The following is a 14,112-nucleotide window of genomic DNA, read 5'->3' as shown; positions in this document are numbered from 1 at the left end:
CTTCACTAGTGCCATTTGCAATGTTTAATCAGACATGTTCTCAATTAGAAGTGGTAATATCAGTGAGAGTGTCAATTCTTTCATTCTTTGAAAAGTGAAAGTGTGTCTGAATTGTAGAAAACTGACTGGTAGTCTGCCATTCTTCCAGGTATTAAAACAGTAGCAGCTGTCTACTGAGACACACAGATATTAGATTACAGCATCTGTTCAGGACAAGTAAGCATGCAAACAAAAATGTCAATTTGAGAGTGCTCGCCCTGCTTATGAATACATTTCCCACTGTTGTGTTTGGGTTGAGCACAAACTTTACATCGGCTGCTCGCTGTCGCTGAGGCAGTTATTTCCTGCCACTGTACTGGTGCACAGGGTGGTTCTGTCTGAATTTATTCTACATAGTTGTGTTGAGTACAAAACAGCTCTGTGCTTGTGTTTCACAGGGGGATCAAATGAGTGTGATCTGTTGTCGCCTGGTTCCCCCACACTGTGCCTCTGGGTGACTTGAGTCTTTGAGCAGTGATGGACAGAGCCAGCATTTATTTTTTCAAGGCTCAGTTCACAGTGAATGGTCTCCTGCTGCGTCTCCTGCGTCGGAGATGTGTGTTCGGGGCCTATTCAACGATATTTATTATAAAGGCAAAACAACAGCCTGTCAACAAAAACTGACCATCAAAGGCAGTATTTCCTGCACGTCTGCTGCTCTGGGTTAGCTTGTTTATATCCTGCAGAGTGTGTATGAGTGTAGTCATGTATGTTTACCACAGTAAACAGTTTTTTTCCCTGCAGGCTGTCCTGTCACTGCAGACTTCACTCGTGTTAATGAAGACCAACATTTTACAAACGTTTAAAGTGAGTCGCTCTTCGGTTTCCCACCCTTTGTCCTCCTTATCAGGCATCTGACCTGCAGGTAATAGAAAGACAATGTCAAAAGATTAACAGCTACAGAATGGACTGTTGTTTCCCTGGCAACGAAGAGAGGCAGAGGAGGATGGGACGGAGTGATTAAAAGGGGAGAGGAGGAGGGGAAGGGGGAGTCTAAAGGGGTGAAGTGACGAGGTGGATTGATGAGAGGAGATGGATGCCGGGATGATTACACAGAGAGAAAACAGAGGAGAGAGAAGAGTGACACAGAAAGAAGAAAGGAGTGAAGGGACAAGAGATGCAGAAGGAGACAGAGACAGAGATCGAGTCATTAAAGACAGAGACAGAAAAAATAGATGGATTGAGGATGGAGTGGTTAAGAGGAAGGGAGGGAAAATGAGCAGGGAAAGAGAAAGACGTAGAAAAGAAAATACTGCAAATAGAGAAAAAATATCAAGAAAGAGCTGAGAATAACAAACATGTTGCCTGCAGTGTCAATTGTGTTAACTTTACAAGTGTTCTGCTGTTGTGTCGTTCCTCCCCCCTCAATATTATGTTCATATACAACTCATTTGTTTTCCCAATCACACTGCGGTGTCATGTGTAATTGCTGGTAGATTACGTCCACAGGGGATGACTGAGAACCTTCATCAACACGTTCGCTGGCAATGTTTTTTTCAAATCAATCACTACATTTGAAGTCATAGGGAGGAAAGCACTGGGTCAGGGTTTGTATCCTGACTGCTGCAAGTGGTTAGGTGTAGGGAACATGAGCACTGTGGTTCAGGTTAGGGGAAGATGGTGCTTCACTTAAATATTATAAACAAGTTGTATCTGAAGTATATGTGGAATTTTTCTTATTAAACAAGACAACGATCTTTCCCTTGAAATGCTGTTCCAACAAGCAGATATTGTATTGCAAGATTTTGCCAGCAAAATATACTTTGCTAGCATCAAAAGTAAAAGTACTCATTCTGCAGAGAAATGGTCCCTGACAGTGCTGTAGTATCATATGCTTTAATAATATAACTGCAACATTAATGTGTGTGTTTTATGCTATAGATGTATTAGGTTGATCTCATCCATTACTTTATATACTGTTACTACTATTTTCATAAAATCATCATATATTTGTAGCATCGCTGCATCCCTGTGTCTTTAAAAAGTCATGTCAGAAAAACAGCCTGTTGGCAGCTTTGTGAGTCTGTTTTAATCACTTGTGGGGCCATTATATAGACTTACACACCAAGTGTGTGTGTGTGTGTGTGTGTGTGTGTATGTGTGTGTGTGTGTGTGTGTGTGTGTGCTTTATCCCTTGATGCCTGACCCACATGGTGAATGGATGGATTCTTATTGTAAACATTTCCAAAGTTTTATGAAACCTGCACTTCTCTTGCTGGCGGCAATGCTGTTGGTAGAATACGATATATCCATTAACAATGTGCTCAACAAAAACATTGTTCTGTGAAAAAAACAACAAAAATGTGCAGGATGAGGGCCACGTCGGAGGTGGCTGAGTTACCAGGTGCACTGGGAAGCTGATCTTGGTGGCGAGCAGTTGTGGAATGTAACTAAATATATCTACTTCAGGGCTGTAGCTACAGTAACTACAATTTTGAGGTGCTTCTTTTTTAGTGTTGTCATTTGAGGTTAGTTCATAGTTCTTTCTTTGCTACTTTTCAGATGGAAATATGATATAATAGTTTTCATTCTCTGTTCAAATCCCCAAATATGAAATCTAATCATGTGCGCTTGTGATTGTGTTTCCCAAAGCAGCATTTTTTTGAGAGAAAAAATAACAGGAGGATAGGTCGTACATGGATAAGACCATTGTGATTTCTTTATTGTTTTTTTTTCTTCTTTTATACATAGAGTGGAACAACATTAATTCTTCAAATATCTCCTTCATGTTTGATCATCGTTTTATTCCACACCACAAGTTTTCAGTCACTTCTCTTTTTCTGTTTCAACCAAATGTAAAAAATAAAAATACATCACTTGATTTTGATTACTGTATGACAGCCATGAAAGGAAATGATAAAAAAAAAAAGAAAAAAGAAAATAAAAGCGAGAAAAGGGTCAGTAAACAGAAAGGAATGAAAGATTGTTTTGGGTTTGATGAGGTTTCGGCAGCAGAGTGTGTTGTTCAAACTTGATGTTTGGGGAGGAAACTGCTGGAATAATTTCTCGGGTACAGTTTAGCTCAGGAGTCGCCTGCTGTGAAGCCTTTAGATGCCCACAGTAACTTAAAAGTGAACTGATTGTGATTCTGATTGTTCAAAAACTGATGTTATGGATCTGCCTCTTTGACCTTTGACCCTCACAGTCATGGTTGCTGATGTCTGAATCAAAACCTGTTTTGGTTGCTTGTTACTCTCTCTACATGGGATTTGTTTCTTAGGGAACCCCCGAAGTTCTGAAAGGTACTGATGATATTGTAAGTTAATATCTTTTGTGTACAAGTTAAAAATATCCTCTTATGGGACTTGAGGTGTTCCTCAATTGAGCAACTTTAAAAGCATGTTAAGACATGATTGTGATGTCATCAGATATATTTCATTAAGCTTCAATGATTTGATAACAGAAAGAGTCTTTAAATGAAGCATGAAAGAACTGTCCTCTAAGCAATTTTAGAAAATGTCTGAGCATTTTTCACAGCATTTATTAGTCTTTGTGCTGAAATTCATCTCAAAATCTAAACCCATTTTTTTTTTATTTTAAAAATATATTCCAATCGAAAAAAAAAACAATAAGTTCAGATGTTTTTTGATGCTCTGAAGCTAATCGTTTATGGAAGACATGTAAGACTGGAAATGCTCTAAAACTTTGGTTTCCCTTTAACTAACACTGCATGAACTTTAATACAAACACAAAACACTGATGATTTTATTTTGGTCTTGGGTCGAGCTTGTAGATCCTGAAGTTAATTAAGTGAGTTAGCGGACTGAGGCCCATTTGTGATTTTCGCTGAAGTAACTTAAATCTATTTGAGAAAAAAAAACACGTTACTTTTCATTTTGTTCATTGCCCATTTGTTCTCTAACTCTCGTTGTGTTGTTTGATTGCAGAATACAACCACCAGTTCAGACTAAAGCTGCCTTGCCTCTCATTCACATAAGGGTTCCTCGTATTAAGAGTGGAGGGCTTAGTTTTAATTGTTGTTTTAAAACTGATTTGCTAAACCACTAGAAAACATCAGATTTGTAAACAAAAATTAAAGAAAAAATAATTGTATTTGGGATTTTTAGGTTTGGAAGCTGGTATATACAGGAGTGAACCTCGCTAAAGCTTGAACAGGCATCAGTGTGGAGCCAATTCTGCAGCCAAAGAGCGCAAGCAATTGTCATCTTTAATTGGGTAGCAATCTTTTCCTTTCTCACTTTGAATTCTGCCAGAATCGTTTGTACACCTAATGCCAACTGTTGTATTTAACTGTCCAAATTAGCTAACAAATTGACTCGTAAACTATCAGTAGCTCATTGAAAGCCTCACAATCCCCTCTCAGTGTAGATGCTGATGCTTCACCCTCTGAAACTGATTGAAATGAAAGCAAGTTCACAAGTTTCATATCTGCGGGTCAATGGTCTTACTAATGTGAGATGCAACACAAAGTTCTGTCAGTATTCCATACATTATCAGAAATGAGATGAGAGGATGATAATCATAAGGTTAATAATAAGAATCACAATGCATTACACGGCTAGCTAATTGTAAATATACTCATGCATAAAATCTGGCCTATAGCACTGCAGTATGGATAATGTAACTGTGATGCTAGCATTATAACGCAGGAAAGCAGGAGCTGAAACTGATGCATAAGAAATAAACTGAAATGTGACAGGATTTAAAACAAAATGGATGGATCAAAGAAGCCGGCATTATTCTGGGCTGAAACAAGTAAATTCTGGCATCATTCTAACAATGTTCCCAATCCCACAAATATCAACATGAGGGGACAGTGACCCCTATAAAAGAACCAGAGACCAAAAAAATAAAATAAGATCTTAAATCATACATCTCTCAATCCTCGGCAGATGGGACAGAGAGATAACAGTAATACATCAACAAGAAAGAGAGCATAGAAGACAAGCATTTTTCATTTTTGGTTTTAGCGCACCTTTTTAACTATTACAAAAAAAAAAAAATCACAACGTAAAAATGTGTAAAGCTTTTTTTTTTTTTACCAACATTTGTTTCATTTTAAAGTTACAGTTACCAAAAAAAGGAAGAAGAGCAAGTGAATAATTTATGACATACGCTATTATAACATCATCCTAACACTAGTGTCTATGAGGTATATCTGCAACAGTTTGGTAAAGAGAGCACGGTCTGCGCACAACTCCCACAGGTTTGTCTCCATGTTTTTTTTCACAATTTAAAGCTTTGCAACCATTTGAAAGATTAAGAGAAGAAGGAGGATGATGGAGGAGGAACGAGCTGTGTTTCCACCAAAGCTGGGTCTCTAAATGTATCTGCATTGTAGGTTTGACAGCATACTATGTGCAGATCACAAAATAATTATTTGCTCTGGCAAGATAATGGAAAATGTCAATGTTACCTTGTGATAACAAAGTCAATATTTCAAGCAAATGTGAAATCACGAAACTATTAAATAATGAAAGAGAGAAAACAAAGATATTTATTTTTTGTCTTCTTGGCTTTCCATATATATGGAAGGCCATGGTGTCAAAACTTCTCATTTCTTCTTCTGTCTAATCTTGTTTTTTGCGACTCAAACCAGCTTGAAACAAACATACAATTATTTTTCAAATGATCTCCAATGCCATTTCTTATATTTTAGACTTTTCAGTCAGTGTAGCTGCAGCTTCATCATCTCAGATCTGTGTGTAAACACAAGTAAAATCAGATTTGACTTGGGTTTTCTTTTGAACAGCTGTGAGAAGATGATTGGATCTGAGCCACAAAGAGCTAAAAAACAGACCTTTCCAGTGGAAGCCCAGCTCAGAAAAAAGAGAGAAGAGAAGAGTTTAAAAGAACAGGAAGCCTTTGGTATTCACTCTGGATTTCTTTGTGTTGATTGCATTGCAAAGTACCAGAGTTCAGAGAGGAAATCGGAGAGGTATTTATTTTTCACAGGAATAGAAAGTTTACAGCACAACAGAGAGGTCTAGACTTTGCTTTGGTTCAAGCAAGGCACTCATCCAAGGTTATCTCATACTTTACAACAAAAGCGCTCTCTATGTCTTATTTTTTTAAGCGGCCCAGTTTGGGGGAAAAAAGGGAACAACGGGTGTCTAAAAACTGGTCTAACCCTTGACTCTAACCAGAACAAGCCATTGATTTGTCACTATTTGACTTTCCCGGTCAATTTCTAAGCCAAACTCTTGTAAGAAGGGAAGCAAAATAGCACAGCTGGATGTATAGATCCCGGGCATCTAATCCTACCAGCATGTTGCTTCTTTTATGAAAAAACAATGCTGTTGTATTAGTTGAATCAAATGACTACAAAGATATTTGCATATCCTCTAAGTGGTATGACTCTTTAACCTTTGATACATGAAAAGATCAGTCACCGTCCTTCACTCTCCTGCATGATGTCAACATGTTTTGCTCTTCCACCCAGGCATATCTGAAGGTCCGTGGAGTATTTTAGAATCATCTTGTATCTCAGGATTGTGTTTTTGGTCTTTTGGAGGCAGTCTAGGGCCAGCAAAATGGAACTAAGAAGGTTACCAACATCTCAGATTGTACTGAGGGTTTTTGTTTTTCCATTTTGAGGTGATCTCTCAACATCAATCAAAATAACTGCTGGAGGATCTTTAGCTATGCTCGTACTGTGCCTCTAGAGGTATCAGCATTGGTTGGTCATTTTGTTGATCGGTTCAGCACTTTGGTCCAGACTGTAATATCTTAAAAAAAAATTTAATGGAAAAAAATTTAATGCGTTTCCATCCATTAAAAATTTAATTTAATGGATGGAAACGCAATGAAATTTAGTACAAATATTCAACATCCACACTGTGTCATTGTAATAAATTTGGTGATTCTGACTTTTAATGTAGCACCATTATCAGGTCAAACTGTTTTGTCCAATACTTTGGAAATGAGTGATACTTCCAGGGCTCTGCGGAACTTGCAACAGTAGTATAATAAGTGACGCATCAGCAAGACTCTTAGGGCTTAAGAAGTGTTAGCTAAATGGGCTAAGCAATAATAATAATGTTAGTAGTATTTACTTGATGAAGTCGCTGACCTAGATCTTGATGAATGAATGATACACCATGCCAGTCACTCTAAGAACAAGGATTAGTGTCCTAAGTGATGGGACATACCAGAAGCCGCATCCATAATTTGCGCAAGGCACCATGGGGGCTAATGATAAGGTGGATAACCATATCTCTGCAAAACTGATGACATTTCCATCAGCATCAGCTGTACTGCAGCTGTCTGTAGTGCAAATGATCATTGCTGATATTACAACGCTGATGTTAGCATTTAGCTGAAAGACCCTCATAGCAACAGGAGAGCACTTTCTGGGAGGACACAATAATGTTAACTGTTCCTCTTTCAATTTACAGACTTTACAGACAAGTATAAGGACCACAAGACAGAGAAGCTCAGCCTTGAGCTCAAAGGGTCAGCACAGTGTTGTGTCATTGTGGTTGCTACGCAGCACAAAGTTGGTGACAAGAAGCCATCTAATTACTGTTAGAAAGATAGGGTAAAGAAGAAAAATGGGAGAATCTTGTTGGAAATAAAAATAGCCAAGAGGAAACTTGCTGCTGATGAAGAAACAGGATGTGGGTGTCTGAACAGAACACCAACAGATTCATCTTCTCATCCAAGACCTCCATCTTCAGAGGATGTTTGAATGGTGTCAGAACCATAAAACTTCAACTACCATTTGACTTTATGAATCTGTAGCTTTAAGGTTTCAGTGCAAAACAGCAGTTTTGTTTGTTTTCACTTTTGCCTCATTATGCTTCAATCAAAGCGCTTGAGAGATGGTAAAACATCATCATTAACCCCCTCTCGGATGGCAGGATGGGGTGGTATGATCCTCAATGACACCTATATGATCCTCAGTTAGCAACACTAGAGTTCCTTTAGTCTCCCGGAGCCTTTGGTCCTGCTTGTTTGTCATATTGCTGAATTTGAAATTAATTAATTAATTACACTATTACTATTAACCTATTGTGTATTTCTGCTTGTGCCACCTAACATCAAGCATCCAACCTGACACCTGTGCTACACCTGCCTATTTACGCTTCACATTTATTCTTTTTGAGGAGAAGAGACAATGCAAGGCAAAGAGAGATAGAGGGAAAGGACAGAGAGAGGAAGGGAGAGTAAAAGGATAAAGGGGTCAAAATGCGGCATCATTGAGAAGAGAGAGCACAAAAGCACGGAGCTGAGCGCAGACCGTACTGAAGAGGACAAAAATCTTTGGTTTCTTTGGTTTCATCAACACGATTAAAAGGACAAATGGAAAGTCAGTGAGGTAGCCTCTCTGGTTCTCACTATTGAAATAGAAAGTTTTTTTTTTCTTTTTACATACACACAAAGTCAGTCTTGGAAGCAGCTAGCTTTAAGGGACTCCTCAGTTTTCCTTCCTAACGAGTGAAACAAGTTGGTGTGTTTGCATTCACGCATGCCAATAGTCTGGTAACAAATGGGATACACAGCAGGTGTTCTCCTGTAGAGGTGGTGTGTGTTGACATTATATCCTGTCTACATCAACCTGGATAAGCTCTTATTCTGACACAGAATCATTGAGAAAGTTGTAAATGAGCAGCTTTTACTGAACACAACGTGGTCCTTTATGTTGTTCCTCTGAAGCTCATCATTTTACAGAAAGCCGAAGAGGGCAATCTTAAGAATGTGTATTATTTTGAGCACAAATGCTTTTTCATTAGTGCTGCTTATGTTGAGATAACCAGCAGTGAAACAGCATTTTTTTCTCTTGATCACAGCACAATATTCAGTTATGATTAAAATGTCTTTGACAGTTTGTTGGATTGTATGGAGCCCCTTAGTGTGCACCAGAAACTCTCTGCTGCAGACTGCAGACAAACTTAAAACTCTGTATTAGCTTGAACACAACACCCTCACAGACGCAAAAAATGCATCCGAACCCTGACACGCTTTGATGGAATAACTAGATTCCCTCTGCAAAAAGGCAAACTTCTGTGGCAATAAACACCATAAAAAGGGACCCAGACCAATAGATTGTGTAAAGTGACTTAACATGTAATTTAATAACTGAAAAAAGTGGATTTAGTATTAAAGTATCTGAAAAGATTCTGCTGCAGAAAAAAAGAAGTTTTGGGCTTGTCAGCTTAGGGGCTCCTTAGGCTTGTGATCACAAAATAAAAGTTTTTACAAAGACATGATCCAAATGATCTTTTATTATGTCATCTTTAGCCCTCCATAGCTATATATGATCATTTTTGTGAATTGTTTAATTTAGTAATGAGACATGAGATGCAACTAAAATCTGGTTGATTCTGGTTTGTCTAAGAGTTGATGTGCAAGGAAATGCCAACTAACAAACTAGAAAATAGAAAATGGTGCATCTGAACATGTTTATAATACCATAGAGTAAATGTACGAATAAGACCTTAACCAGGGTATGAGCTGCGTGGATGTAAACACACACAGTTTATTGGCCTCTCAAGGATTCCAGTTATCTTTGGTGAGTCAGTTTATATCAGCGTGTGGCCCTTACTTCACCTGATCAAGTGTCACTAGAACATCAGTCTGAAATTCATTGCTTGTTCAACAATGGTCAGCAGGATGCAAACAAATTAAAAATTAAAGCAACCAATAAATTAGCCATAAAATCACAAGGAGGGAAAGAAAAACAGATGCAGTGCTCATCATTCGGTAGGCTATTATTTGTCATCAAGAGATTGTTTTCATACTCGAAAAAGAAAAATCAATACCAGGACTGAAAACTAGATTGGCTAAAGAGTGAGAGCAAGTGTTGACATTCAGAAGTACGCAAGTCTACTCTGACATTCCTACATTGTTCTCATTAAGTCTACACATTCATAAAACAACATCTCATTTGCTTTTTAAAGTAAAGCTAACTAAGAATAAATTAACAGGCGTGGCATAAGCACTGCATCTTTGATGCAACTAACATTCTTAAATACTCATAAATATTCATCAAAAAGCAATTACATCTAATTAAATAACATTAAATTATTATTAAGTACAAAACTAGTGTGTTCTAAAACACCTCATAAATAAATACAGCATTGAACAGAAAGAAAAGGGAACATACAATGTAAACTTTGGCAAAGCTAATCATCATCAAGGGAAAAGGGTTCAGAGGGAGATTTGGCAACAAAATTTGTTCGCTTAAATTAATTCAAAATTAAAAAGAAAACATAAATTACATTAAATAAAAAAAAAATCACATATTGCAAAACCTAGGAAGGAACACAGTAGTAATAGTAGACACTTAAGTATTGGCAAATAATTTTTAAGTACTTAAAACAAACAAGCAATGAAAACCTCTTTGGGACAGTTTTTGGTTTCATACCCATTTCTTTTTGGTTTGGCAGGTTTAGCCTGTGTTACATCCAGACAGAACTGCAAGTGGGAATGGAAAATGGCCGCCACCCCCTGAGCCTTAAACCACGCCCCTCCGTTGGCCGCGGTTAGCAGGATGGGAAGGTCAGGTGGGTGGATGATTTCTTTGGACTAGAAGCTTTACATACAGAAAGAGAGAGAGAAAACTAAGGATAAAGCTATTTGACCGATATTTTAGCAGTTTCTCTCAGCGGGTGTAGGGTTTTTTGGTTTTGTTTCATTTATTGTTGTATATATGGAGCAGTAGCGTAGTTCCTCCCCCCTAAAGAACAAGCTAACGAAGGTTAACGTTAGCCACGGACAGTTACCGCGTCCGATCATCACTCGCTCTGTGAGGCTCCTCCTCCAGCATGGCAAGGCAGGATATAACAAACTGTGGCGTAATGGCAGATATTGTCGAAAATTTGCTCTCCACTTTTCAAAACATTCCACCCAAACCAGCAGTGCTTCGTTTTGATACTTCGTATCTCGCACTTGGACATCAAGAAAAGCGAGGAAGCCTGTTTTCTATTTGATGCCCCCTTGTGAAACAGTGCGGGTTCAGCTGGTTTCTGCTGGATTTGGGTTGAATAGTAAAGACTCGGAGATGGTGAGTAAAACAACACTGTGACTCAATGTGAACGAAATTGGTCACTCTAACAAAGGATCTGTTTCGAGAATCTTAAAGAGGTATGGAAAAAAGAAAGGTGTCAGTGTGCTACTATTAGTACAGCAAAAAATCTTTGGTATGCACTGTACGTTTCACATAGCATTACATTGTCACTCTCTCCGCAGTAGAAAGTGTGCCGGACAACAGCAAGCTTAACGTGAAAAAGTGGCTTATTTGAATCCCCAGAGTGGATGGAAGCAAAAATGGAAGATGGAAGCATTTGAGTAACAGTCAACGAGTAGTTGATGTTTTTTCTTGATGCTAACACACCAAGCTGTTTCTAGCTCAAATGTGTCATTGGGCCTAATGTATGGATGTGAAAAAGGGTAAAAAAAACAATACGTCACTTGAACTGTTGTCTGGCCGCTATCTACTGCTGGAGATTGTTGGAGGTAGACTTTGTCCTGTGGGGCAGGTGATGACTTGTGGTGAGGGAAAAAAAACAGAAACGGCAACAGCAAAGCTATCTGAGAAACTTCAGATTCGTGGTACTGTGGCCATGGTTAAGATTGTGGCTAAGAAAGATTTATTACTACGATGGCTGCATGTGTTAACACCATGCTGGAGGAATCACCAACATCCAAAAAGCCTGCTAGATGTATAGGCTACATTTTAGCCTATGAAAGATACTGTACGGACCTATACGAGTGGCTACTGTGGGGAAATCAGGGTAGTTTACAAGCAAAATACTGGCTACACTGAAAGAAATTGTTATAGCATCTACTGTCATCGAAGTTAAGTCAACTTTAAAAGGGGTAATAGGATAAAAAAAACACTACTAACTTGGAAGCTAAAGGACTAGCACGCTTGATTAGCCTACATGCTAACCCAGAAAGTTTTTGCGTACAACAGATGTAATAGGCTAATAACTGGTAGGAAATATTAAAAACCCACAGCACACCACTCCAGCATGGATGAACATCATGCTGTAGGTGTGTATGCTGGTTAGCAAAAGTTGAGATTTTCCTTTTCGGGGGGAGAAGAACTGCTACTGGAGTTAACGGTGAATCTTTGGTTTGTTAGCTGATGAGGTTTCTGTTGTTCTTTTAACCATTTTTTTACTTTGAAAAACTGCATAGGCACACGTTAAAGACACTCTTCAACCGTGAGAGACACATTAATGTTCTGCCTTTTTTGGAGGTCGGAGGGAAGAAGAATGGTCGACGGCGTCCTCCGTTGGTTCCTTCCCTCCTTCCTGTGTGGTTTAACCCTTTTCAGTCCCCAACTTGCTTTCCCTTAAAGACGGCCTGATGCAACATCAGGCAGAACAAAGCTACTTCTCCGCTCCCATGATGTCATCCTTTCTTCTATCCTCCCTCCTTCTCGTCGTCGTCATCTTCCATCATCGACATCGTCGCCACCACTCTTTTTTTTTGTTGTTTTTTTTTCTTTTTTTGGTAATAATTCTCTTCCATCTTCAGTTAGTTTTTTCCGTTTGTTGGAACAGTTAGGTGCTGAAAAGGTTTTCTTTGGTTTCGATTTGTCAATAAATAGAAAAAGTCTCAAGTGTCCATTTTTATTTTAAATCGTTCTTAAAGCCTTTGGCTTGCCTCTAACCAGGCCGGTACTCAGCCTGGGGTTTCTATGGAGCAGGGGCTGCTGACTGACGCCTTTCCTTTGGTTTGGTTTCTTTTTTTGGTTTGATAGCTTGAGTGAGAGATGATTGATGAGGTGATTGCGGATGGTAAAGGCTGTTAAAACAGAGTAGGAGGTGGTGGCGTTTGAGGTTCTTTGGGTACGTTAGTATTTACATGATGTGTAAAGGCTGTACAGTGGGACGGTATCAAACTGAAGTCAATAAATGTACATGGATTTGGTGGCGATGGATGCTTGGTGAAGTTGTTAGGACACAAAGCCAGTAAGAGGGACGTCTCTGTGTTTCAGTCCATCTGTTTGTCTGCAGTGCTTTTAACCAAGCATCCAACTCTCCACTGCAAACAAATTCTGAGTCTTTTCTAAAGACAACTGTTGAGTGGTCCAATAACCTGTCTTCCTGTTTTCCAGCCCGCTGACCCTCTGGAAGAGACGGACCTGCCAGGCATCGTCTTTAGATTGTCCTCTTTAACTATTACAAAGGCCCTGATCCGCCTGGACAGTTCGTCCTCCGCGGGTTCAGACGGTTCACTGGTTCTGCTGTTGTGTTTGTTACTCGATGTGGTAAGAGTTTTTTTGTGATGGCAGCTACAGGTTTCCAAAAAGCAGCTCAGCTCTATGGCTGGATTTACACCAAAAGGTTTCAACAAAGAACCTCTTCAGCAATGATAAACCAACACAGGCAAAATTTTGTGAAATTTGCACGAAATCTTGACATGAACACTGGAAGGTTTTGTTTTTGGGTTTTGGGTAAGGGTTTGGGTTTTGATCACAATAGCTAAACTAACTAGCCTTCATATAAAATTTAAACATCTTACATCCTAAAGGGCTGTACACTTCAAATGAAACTTCCGAAACCGACAATAATGCCTACTCAACTACTTCCATCACTTGTCATGTCTCCAACAACACAAATGCCTGTGTAGATAGATTGTCCAAAAAGTGTGCACCACTCTCCCATTTGTATGATTCATTGGACTGTGTCCCTCTCTATGATGGGGTGGAAGTGGTCATTTGGAACAGTTATGAACACTTTTGGCTAAAGATGTAGTTGGAGACAACTTATAGAAGTTGACATTTTTTCTGTGAGGAAGTCAAATTGTTAAAGCTCTTATCATCAAACAGCATTAGTTTTCAGCTGTGTTGAGAGAATCTTTGTTCTACCTTAAAACAGATTGTGCTAATGCTAAGATGCTAGGTGGAAACCACTGCCCTGATGGATGAGTTACCATGGTAACAGAAATGATGGGTGGGTGAAGCTAGGGTAAACTGGAGCTTAGCTTTGGTTAAACTGACAATGTTTTGGTCAGGGTGGGAATCCTGGGGAACGTTCGACAAATGACTCTAAAGTTATGTGTGTGTGTGTGTGTGTGTGTGTGTGTGTGTGTGTGTGTGGTTGCTTGTCTGCAACAGAGTGTGTCTGCACATTTCTACATTACAGTGTGTAACGA

The sequence above is a fragment of the Pagrus major genome, chromosome 12, assembly GCF_040436345.1.
Source record: "Pagrus major chromosome 12, Pma_NU_1.0".
Taxonomy (NCBI): Eukaryota; Metazoa; Chordata; class Actinopteri; order Spariformes; family Sparidae; genus Pagrus; species Pagrus major.
This window is presented reverse-complemented; position numbering follows the sequence as displayed.